Below are 10,506 nucleotides of genomic sequence, written 5' to 3'. Positions count from 1 at the left end.
AAGAGAGAGCGCGGACAAACGTGACTCCTGATTGGCCAGAAAGATTCCGCGCCTCCCGACCTTTGGCCGCTGGCATTCCCGCGCGGGCGGGAGCTGCGGGCGCTCGGGGCACAAGGCGAGGACGCACCGGTATTAATGGAATAGAACTCCCGAAGCTTTTAGGGCCCCGGGAAAGGGGGCGTGGCTGGAAACGGAGCTACTGGCTTCAGAGAATTCTGTGACCCTCACCGCCGCGACGACCCCGAGGAAACGCTGTCAGGTCGCCTTTGGTTGGCAAGGCGTGGTTGTTCTCGCTGTCCCGCGCCTTGGCGGAATGGGCACCTCACTAGCCCTGGCACTAACTAGCATCGCTCTAAACTGGAGGTTAGAGGTTTTCAAATTCCATCCTATTGTTGCCAGAGACCCTCTTAGTTCCTGGTCCAGTGAGGCTTTCCTCCCTCCCGCCTTCTTGCCAAATCCCAGGCTCCTCTGGAGACTCCAGGCAGAGAAGGGAAACGCACAGTGGAGCTGAAATGAAGCCATGAGAGGAGCCCCTCCTCAGTGTCCTGGGACCACAGAGAGTTGCAAGAGCTTGTTCTATTATTTAGCTGAGTGTGTTATATTAGGAAAATATTTTCGCATCTTTGGGCCCTGTCCCTCAAACTTGGGCTGGATCAGTAATATTCAAACATTTTATTAGGCAAGGAACTTTTGGTAGGATAGTCATTAAAAGCAAGGGACTCCTTGGATTCAAATCTGGCAACACCACTTACGAGATCTTGGCTGGATTACCTAACCTTTAAGCATCACCTTAATAGGCGTAATATTGATAGCCAATAATAATAGTAACTAACAGACTTGTTAGATTGAAATGAGTTAGTGTAGTTAAAATGCTTAAACCAGCCCCTGGCACATAGGAAGTAGTCTGTGAACTATATATTTACAGTTTGGTGTTTAGCAGGGGTGGGTGGCCCAGCGCCTATCTGCTTGAGTTCACCACACAATAAGCTCTTGCATTTTTTATGACTCTGGAGACCACATTTTGAAAATTACTGGTCGTGGACTTTCCCTGGTTTGAACATTCAGAGAGTATAGCATAGCATTTTAAAAATGTGGGCTTTGTTGTCTGACGGAACAGACGTTAAAAGCTGTCAATCATTGTTATCCACTAGGTGGTGTTAAGCAAGTTGTTTAACCTCTCACCCATAAGTATTTTCACCTGTAAATTGCAATGTATTTATTTATTTTTTATTATACTTTAAGTTTTAGGGTACATGTGCACAACGTCCAGGTCAGGTTTGTTACATATGTATACATGTGCTATGTTGGTGCGCTGCACCCATTAACTCTGTCTCTGCATTCAGTAATTCAACTATCAATTGCGGCTATTTAAATACATTAAAAAGCAATGCATTTAAATAGCCGCAATTGATAGTTGAATTACTGAATGCAGAGACATTGGCAAGTAAGAAGGAACACTGGAAGTGGTCTGTTCTGCCACACTGCTTCCAACCTGAGAATATTACCTGAACCTCAATGAACTAACCGAAATTAAAAGAAAAAAAAAAGCTAAGAGGATCCAGTTTTCAGAGAAACAAAATGTGTATCTGAAGAAATATACCTGCTAAAGGGCAGAGGCCAATATGAATAACAAAGAGCACCAAGTATAGCGTACACAAGACTTTTAGGAATGAATTCTACCCAGTTACAGTTTGGGGTTTAGCAGGGGTGGGCGGCCTAGAGCCTATCTGCCTCTGTCCACCACACAATGAGCATCTGCATTTTTTATGACTCTGGAAGCTACATTTTGAAAATTATTGGTCATGGACCCTCCCTGGCTTGAATGTGCAGAGACCCAAAGCACCAGCTTTGATGGGGGTCCTGGGAGCAATCACCAGATGCCTAGAGATGTACCCAGGGGAGGAGTGAAGAAACTGCCTTGCATGGGAAGAGAGGGACAGCCCAAGTTCCTAGTCCAAGATGTTGCAGATTCTTCATAGCAAATAATTGAAGAATCTAAGAATAGGACTGTGGCTTGAAGGCATAGAATTTTCCATAATTTTGGTCAATGTCACATAACTAAGAACAAAAATTGGAGTCAAGTCTGACAAGACAACAAGGAATTTAGGGGCCAAGATCCTGATGAAAAGGGAATCTTTAAGCAGCCAACCTAAAACTTGGTGGTTTTCTCTTCAAACATTAGCAGAATTCTTAAGATGAACAGGGAAAGAAGATAAGAAAAAAGCTGTTGAAGTGCACAGAAAATTTTCAGAAGTCTCATCACAGATCGGAGGAGATAAAGATTATAGTTCAAAACCCACCAAGGAAGAGATACCCAACTAGAATTCCTGGAGAGCAAAAGAATAAGAACAGAAGCAAACTGGCAATAAATAGAGATGTAGCTGCAATTCAACTTTGAGTCAGCTCCATACCTGACTGGATTGTTATTATCTGCTCCCTCTCTATCTGCCTATGAGAGGAACTCTCTCAGGAGAAATATTATAATTCAGAACTTCTACAGTGTTTCATATACAATGTCTGATAATTCAACCAAAAATTATAAGGACAGAAAGAAAGACAATAGAAACAAATTCATGGATGACTAAATTATTGAGCTAACAAATATATATTTAAACATAATTGTGATTAATATGTTCAGTAATGGCGAAGAGTTGACAAGATCAGGAATTTTAATTGAAAATCAAATTAAAATTTTATGAATAAAAATAAAATTGAGAATGTAATAGATGTGTATGACAGCAGATCAGATCCACCAGAGAAGAAGAGGAAAGAATACAAATACCTGAATGAGAAGATAACCATTTTATATACACATATAAAATTTTAAATATATGTTTAAATTTTAATTTTATATATATAAAATCTTAAAATAGGTATTTTAAGATTTATAAAGTATATATTTTATAAAATAAAATTTTAAATATATAATTTTAATTATATTACATATATAAATATATAATATATATCATATGCTTAGCTTGGAAATTTTTTATATAAAAACTTTTATATAAAAACATTTGTACTATAAAATTTTTGTTTTATATATGTATAAATCTATTTTTACACATAAAAATATATAAGTATAAATATATAAAAATTTATTATATAAAATATATTTATTTATATTTATATGAATATATTTTATTTATATAAAAAAATCTCCAAGCTAAAGTACAGAGAAGAAAGCACAGAAAAGAACATAAGAAATTATATTAGGCCATCTTGAGACTGGATAATTTATAAAGAAAACAGGTTTAATCTCACAGTTCTGCAAGCTTTACAGGAAGTACGGTGCTTGCATCTGCTTGGCTTTTGGGGAGGCTTCAAGAAGCTTACAATCATGATGGAAGGTGAAGGGGCTATGGGCATGTCTCACATGGTGGGAGAAGGAGCAAGAGAGAGAGAGAGTAGGGAGGGAGGTTCCTCACACTTAACCAGATATCATGAGAACTTACTATCACAAGGACATTACCAAGCCATGAGGGACACACCCCCATGACCCAAATACCACCCACCAGGCCCCACCTCCACTGTTAGGGATTACATTTCAACAGGAGATTTTTGTGGGGACAAATATCCAAACTATATCAGAAACATGAAACACAATGAAAAGATCTAACATACAAAATTAGAGTCTCAGAAAAGATAAAATGAGCAAGGATCAATATGTGAAGAAATAATGATTTAGAATTTTCCAAGCCTGATGAAAAATACTAATCCACAGTGTATAATTTCATTGTAACTCTCAAATGGTGTATTGAAATCCTACAAGTATTTCCAGGTTGGAGCCACGGTTTTGATCCTTGGCCAAACCAGAATAGAATATACTACATAGGAATTAATGCAGTTTTGTGCTAATGTAATTTTCCAAAAAATACCAAGAGGGAAATCTGTAACAGCTTGCCAATATTGCTTATAGAAAATTTATTGATGAAAGGTTTGCATCTGGTTTCTGTTATGCTATCTTGGTTTCTGCTGTTGAACCTGGTCCCATAGCCTGGTTTCAGCTACATGACAGGAGTAGTATAAAAGACCCCTACTTGAATGAGCTGTGCCTTCTCTGAAATCAGAGTATCTTAGTAGTTCACTTGCTGGCCATAAAGCACAACCTTGTGACTGAGAGAGGTCTCTGGAATCTGTGTGGGTATTGTGGACCTCCTTTCTTACCCCTGCTGCTTTGTGTCCATATCTGTCACAAATCTTTCATGAGTGTGTGTGTGTGCATGCATACAAGTCTATGTTACCTGTATTTTTATAAATATCTCTAATAAGCTTAGAACATTTGTACATTTTAATGGGAAAAATATGTGAGTAAAATGTGAAAAAAGTCTGTATTTTTTTCTAATTAAGCATGTTAGCAATTGAATTGGAGGAGAAAAAATGGTCACTTTTTGAATCAAAAGGTATCCTATATGATTTGGTTAAAGAAATACCTGAAAGCATAGAAGAGGAAAAAGATAGAGATGGAAATCGTGAAAAAAAGATGATAGGCTTAAATAGTAGATCTGTAAGACTTAACATGTAGACACAAAAGTTCTAGAAAGAAAGAAAGAAAGAAACAGGAGTTTATAAAAGTGAAGAAACAAATGACTAACAGAATAATAGAAAATGTCTTTGTGTTGAAAATTTTTGAGAAGGCATGAATGTAGACCAAATAACTCACTACATTTCAGTCTGGATTAGTGAATAAAGATACACTAGACATAAAAAGGTATAATTTCTGTACTGTAAGGGTAAAGAGAAAAGCTTTTAGGTAGAAAGGGTAAGTTATCTAAAAATAAAAATGACATTGGACTTCTCTTTTGTAATGTTGGAAGCTAAAAAATTGTTCAATAGCAGTATAGACTAGTAGGATAAAGGGGCTTCAATACATCAGCCAAAATACCATCTCTCCCTAATGTAGTGAAATAAATGTTTAAGGATTTTCAAGAATTCAGAACCTGTATCACTCAGATGTCCCCTGAGTTCACAATTCAAGAAAGTACTCCAAACAAATAAACCAAAACCAGAAATACCCCACAAAAAATTATGGACAAGGAAACAGAGAAAGCCAAGATATAAAATAAATAATAAACCAAAAGTTACATGTATAAAGAATGCAATAAATTATTAGTCATTATGCTAAAAGTGAATGGACTGAATTTTTCAATAGAAAGAAACTCTCAGAGTCACTCAAGTAACAAAATCCAACCATATGCTGTTTTCTAGAAACATCTGTGAGGTGAGTATAAAAAGATACCAGGCAAATGAGCAAAAATGTCAAATAATTGAAGGTTAATTTAAGAACTAAAGAAAGAGATTGGCCTTATATTTTGATAACAGGTACAACTTATGAAGAAGTATAATGCCATCAAACCTGCTAAATACATGGAGCAAAAATGCATAAATTTGAGTACTTGATTAAAAAAATACAGTTCTGTGGGAAAATTCAATATTTGTGTTTTAGAATTAGAACTACGATACAATAAAATAAAGCCATGCACGGATTGAATAGTATAATAATCTGAATTTCAAAGGTATATATAGAAACCTTATAACCCTAGAATTGATAGTATATTTTGTGTCCATAGATCATTTACAAAACTGATTATGAGTTTTGCCATCTTCATCCTCAACTGATGAATGTGTTTTTAATTGCTCTGAGAAAATAAGCAAAGAGAACTTCCATACCCTTGCCCATCCACACAATGCATTCACACACCTACCTGCATCAGTGCCCCTTTTTAGCTAGAAGCCTGTTCATGTAGTCACTAGTTTCCATCCATTCTTGCTCACATGCCACATGCACCTAACTCCAGTAATTCCCCTCCCTTGCAATGTCAATTTTTCCCTCTATACTATATCCTTCCCATCATCAAGTATGCTGTCATTTCTGCAAAACAAAACAATAAAATTTTCTGGGGCCCTGTTTTAGTTAGCGTGGGCTGTTATAACAAAATACCGTAAACTAGATGGTTGACAACAACAGAAACTTATTGCTCACAGTTCTAGGGGTTGGAAGTTCAAGATCAAGGCACCAACAGATTCAGTTTAGTGAGGGCCACTTCCTGGTTCATTTATGGCTGTCTTCTTGTGGAGTCCTCACATGGCAGAAGGGACCAGGGAGCTTTCTGGAACCTCTTTTATAAGGACACCAATTCCATTCATGAAGGCTCTGCCCTCACAACCTAATCATGTCCCAAAGTCTTCACCTCCTAATATCATCAGATTGAGGATTAGGTTTCAGCGTATGAATTTGGGAGGACACATGTAGTCTATAGCAGGCCCACTTCCCCCTCAGCTACTGTATCATTTCTGTCCTTCCTTTTGAGCCAAACTTCTTAGAAAGTAGTCCATTGTCTTCAATTTTTTCTCCTTCCAGTCTTTTTTGGCCTTAGTTCAATTAGGTTTTCACCCTACCGTCTCACTGAAACTGCTCTTTTCAAAATAACTGTTGATCTCAATGTTGCTAAATTCAATGGTCAGTTTTCAGTCTCATCTCGTTCTATCAGCAGAATTTGGCACAATTGATTTCAAGCATTTGGTACAATTAATCTCTCTACCTTGAAACATTTTCTTCACTTGGAATTTTAGACAGCACACTCTTCAGGTTTTCCTCTCTGGATGTTCTTTTTCATGCTTTTTTGAAAACAATTTTATTGCTGCCTCCCAGGTCTGTTCCCTCTCTGTGCCTTCTAAACAGTAGAGTGATTCCTCAGGGATCAGTCTTTGAATGTTCTATTCTCACTCCTTGAATGATCTTCCATGGCTTTAAATTCCACCTGTAAGCTAGTGACTTCTAGTTTATATCTACTGCTCAGACTTTGAATTCTAACTCCAAACTCCTTCCTTGTCAATTTGACTTCAATGTTTAATAGGCATCCCAAATTTACCAAAAATGTACTCCTGAAATACCTCATAAACTTGGTTTTTTAAACAATCTTCTCAATCTCTTTCTTCCAGATTCCCAAGTCAGTATCTTAGATTTGCCTTTGACTCCTTTCTTTTGTCTTACCTCCCAATCTGTTCTGTCAGCAAATTCTTGCAGTTCTATCTTAAATACCCAGAATATGACTACTTTCAGCACCACGACTGCTACCGGCCTCGCCCTAGCCATCATTTTCTCTCATCTGGATTATTATAATAGCCTCTTAACTGGTCTGCTTGCTTCTGCCATTGCTCTACTCCAGGATACTTCATATAGAACCAGGATGATTCTCTTAAAACATAATAGCTATTATTCACTTTGCCCAAAACCCTCAGCTGGCTTCCTAGTTTACTCAGATTGAAAGCCAAGGAATTACAGTGACCTATAGGGCCCTACATGATATCTCTCTTCCTACCTTTCTCATTTTCCCCCTATTTCTCTGATTCATATTCCATTATTTTGCTCCCTTATCCCATATTAGCCATTCTGGACTAATTGTTATTTCTTCAACTTGCCATTCTTGTTTTCACTTTACTCCCTTCTTTCATTAATGAGGTGCTGTTGATTGATTCATTCACTGCTTTAGGTGCTGAGAATAAAAAAAATGAATGAAATAAATAAAAATCTTTATCTTTTATGGATCCATTCTCTAGGTGGGGAGGTGTGGAGTAAGGAAAGATCAACAGCCACTAAATAAATAAGTAAAATTATTTATTGGGTGAGAGTAAAAATACAAACAAAAGAGTAATTCAAATTTTGTTACTTGTTGTATTTGTGTATGTGACTGTTAATTTAATTATGCAGCATGAAGAAAAAAATGTAAAAGGATACATACCAGAGAATTGATATGTTCAATGTGTATTGTTTATTAGGAGGGACTGATGGAAGTACAGACAGGAAGAAATTAGGGGCCTATAAGGAAGTCTCTCAAACTCTTAGTAAAAATGGAATACTACCACTTTTATTTTACCTTTATGCTTGTGGTAGACAAGCGAAGTGACAAGTTCTTTCAATTTGACAAAGAAATCCTAGAAGCATTTTTACCTTTTTGCAACACAGAGATGTCATTTAAAATATATTAACAGCAACAAATGAACAAGTACTACAATCACTCATATTTGCTGACCTTTTAGATATTAAAGATCACTTTCATGAGGCATTGCAATAACTTCAAAAGTCCAGGTTTCTTATAAGATCTCTCTGAAGAAATAAGACACTTCCAAATATAAGTCTGTATATAAACGCCTCTATCCTCTTCCACACATTTACCGCGAAGATACAGTGTTCAATATAGGATCTTTGCGCTCAGCAAACCTGTGGGCACACATCTTTCCGAAACAAAAATAGAACAAGATAATAACAGTATGAATATTTATATGGATATCTTTCATGGGACAGCAAAAATGTTCTATTTCATGGTTTTATGTGCATGTTAGAAACAATTTCAAAACCAAACGTAGAATTTATAGTTTCTCTTAAGATGCACATACTCGTGAATGTAATATTCAGCACATTAGCACATTATAGCAATTTAATATAGTATGTTGGAACGAAACTAAAAAGAGTTTACCTTTTCTCTCACCCTACACTTGGTTATCCTTTTGAGGTAGTTTTTGTATGAATCTTTATAATCTAAGCTTCTGACTTCTGGCTGTTATTGAGGTTGTTGGGCCCATCTTGCTAACTAGCATGCCTGAGTCTTTAGTATCAGTTGCCTAGAGTGTACATTTTCTTAATGCCAACGAATACTGGCTCCTCCTTTGCCAATAAAGCTTAAAGTTCTCCATGAAGAGTCCAGCTGGAGAAATGCTATCTTAAATAAGGATAAATCACCCAAATCTGGCTGCTATGTGAATATGAAAACTTGTTTCAAATGGGTAATCCTTAGAAAAAGGAAGCCATCCAAACAGAGCATCCATTTACTCATGTGATCCAGAGGTTTCTCATCTGAGAGGCAATTCTCAATCCTGAAGCTACTGCATCTATTAGCTTCTAAGACTGTCTTCAGGGGCCAATGACATGAATTCATCTTAGAGCAGTTCTAGTCATGTGGGATTTGAATGAAATTGCACTATCCATAAATCGACACAGAGCCTTGGTGACTACTGTGGTCGATTTGACTCAGATGTTCCTTAAATATGTCGAGTAGGCTCTTAACTGAGGGTCTCTGCACTTGCTATTTCTTCCTCCTGGAATGCTCCATCTCCCAGATATCTGCATTGTTCACACTTTCACATTCTACAAATATCGCCTTAGCAGTGTCTTCTCTTGCTATTCAAAGAGAAATAGGACCCATCCCCCACTTTTCACCCCCAGCGCTGTATTCCTTGCCCCACTCTGATTTTCTCCACAGCAATGACTACCACCTGGTATACTACAATTCATTATCTGTGCCCCTTCAACAGAATGTAAGCTCCATGGAGGTAAGGGCTAGATGAGCAAGACTGGATATTTTATTCACTGCTAGACAGGGTCCAGAAAACTGACAGGCACAAATAAGATGCTCAATAATCGTACGGATTTTAGATGGACGAATAAAGGGACACTACTTACTGGGAGTCAGCCAGTCTGGGAAAGGTCCTTCAAAGCTAGGGTTCAATTCCCCGACTTCCTCTTTCCCACATTGGGAAAGCAAGGAGGAAGGACGTGCGCCCACAGGTTTGCTGAGCCTAGGGGATCCTATATTGAACACTGAATCTTCCGCGGTAAATGAGTGGAAGAGCATAGAGGCGGAGAGTGGGAGCAGAGCTCCCTTGGCCCCTCCAGCCAATGGGAAGAGAGATTCGCTAGGTCAGGCGGTGGGGTCCAACCACCCACGCTGGCCCGCAGCCCTCTTAGCGGGTTTGCTCTTCTCTCAGGGGAGGAGGGAGATGAGGCATTAAGGGCCAGAGTGCGTTACCCTTTGTGGTGGAACAGCAAGTGCCTGTTGATCCTTTCCTGTCCTTCTGAGGCCTGGCTTTTGGCGCTTTTACCCTTTGACACCGATGCCTGGTGAGACAGAGGTATGGAATGACTCTCCTCTCCTCTGGATGCGTACTTTGTCCACTCTAAGATGGGAAGTTGGGTTCTGTGCGAGTCCATCCAGCGTCCATATTCTGTGTGGAAAATGAAAGGGATGTGGACTCAGGGTCCAAGAGGATGAGCTGCCAGGACACCCCAGGGGGGGACAGTTTTGGGCATGGCGCCGGCCATGACCAGGGTGGAAAAGCGACCTTGAGGGTGCGAGTCCACGGTCACCTGCAAGTAGTCTTCGGCTGGAGACCTAGTGTGGCCTGTATCCATTTGTCAAATTCCAAAGAGATAAATAAATGAATGCCTGCCAACTGTGCTTGAATTTGGCAGGCACTGCGTGCAGTGCCCGCTTCTTGAATCTCCTGGATTAAAGCGGTATGAATAGCCCCACTTTCACCAGCCTTGACTAATGCAGGCAAGCCCCTCGCCTCTCTAACCAGGAGCAGGTGTTTGTCCTTCAGTCTGAAGCTATTCCCGCCACCTGTGTTCTGCCGTCTTTCATTCACTCTGAGTCTCCTCCTAGCCCCTCTCCCTACTGAAAACGAAACAAACCGCCTGAAAACTGCTTTGCAGGTGCAACAGCTGCT

General features: G+C 38.8%; 1 protein-coding gene across 4 annotated transcripts in view; it reads left to right on the top strand.

Annotated features, from left to right (window-relative positions):
- The window catches only part of NLRP14 (NLR family pyrin domain containing 14), a 107,057-nt gene that overhangs the window by 53,065 nt on the left and 43,486 nt on the right, over positions 1-10,506 (top strand). For 3 of the 4 annotated variants that reach the window (XM_054524751.1, XM_054524752.1, XM_024255739.2), the window contains exon 1: positions 58-363. The exons of the other annotated variant lie outside the window; for it this stretch is intronic. The gene's annotated coding sequence lies outside the window, so the exon portion shown is untranslated. Of the gene's footprint in view, positions 1-57; positions 364-10,506 lie in introns of those variants that run through there. 4 annotated transcript variants of the gene reach the window in all.

The sequence above is a fragment of the Pongo abelii genome, chromosome 9 (assembly GCF_028885655.2).
Source record: "Pongo abelii isolate AG06213 chromosome 9, NHGRI_mPonAbe1-v2.0_pri, whole genome shotgun sequence".
NCBI classification, from domain to species: Eukaryota; Metazoa; Chordata; class Mammalia; order Primates; family Hominidae; genus Pongo; species Pongo abelii.
This window is presented reverse-complemented; position numbering and strand designations above follow the sequence as displayed.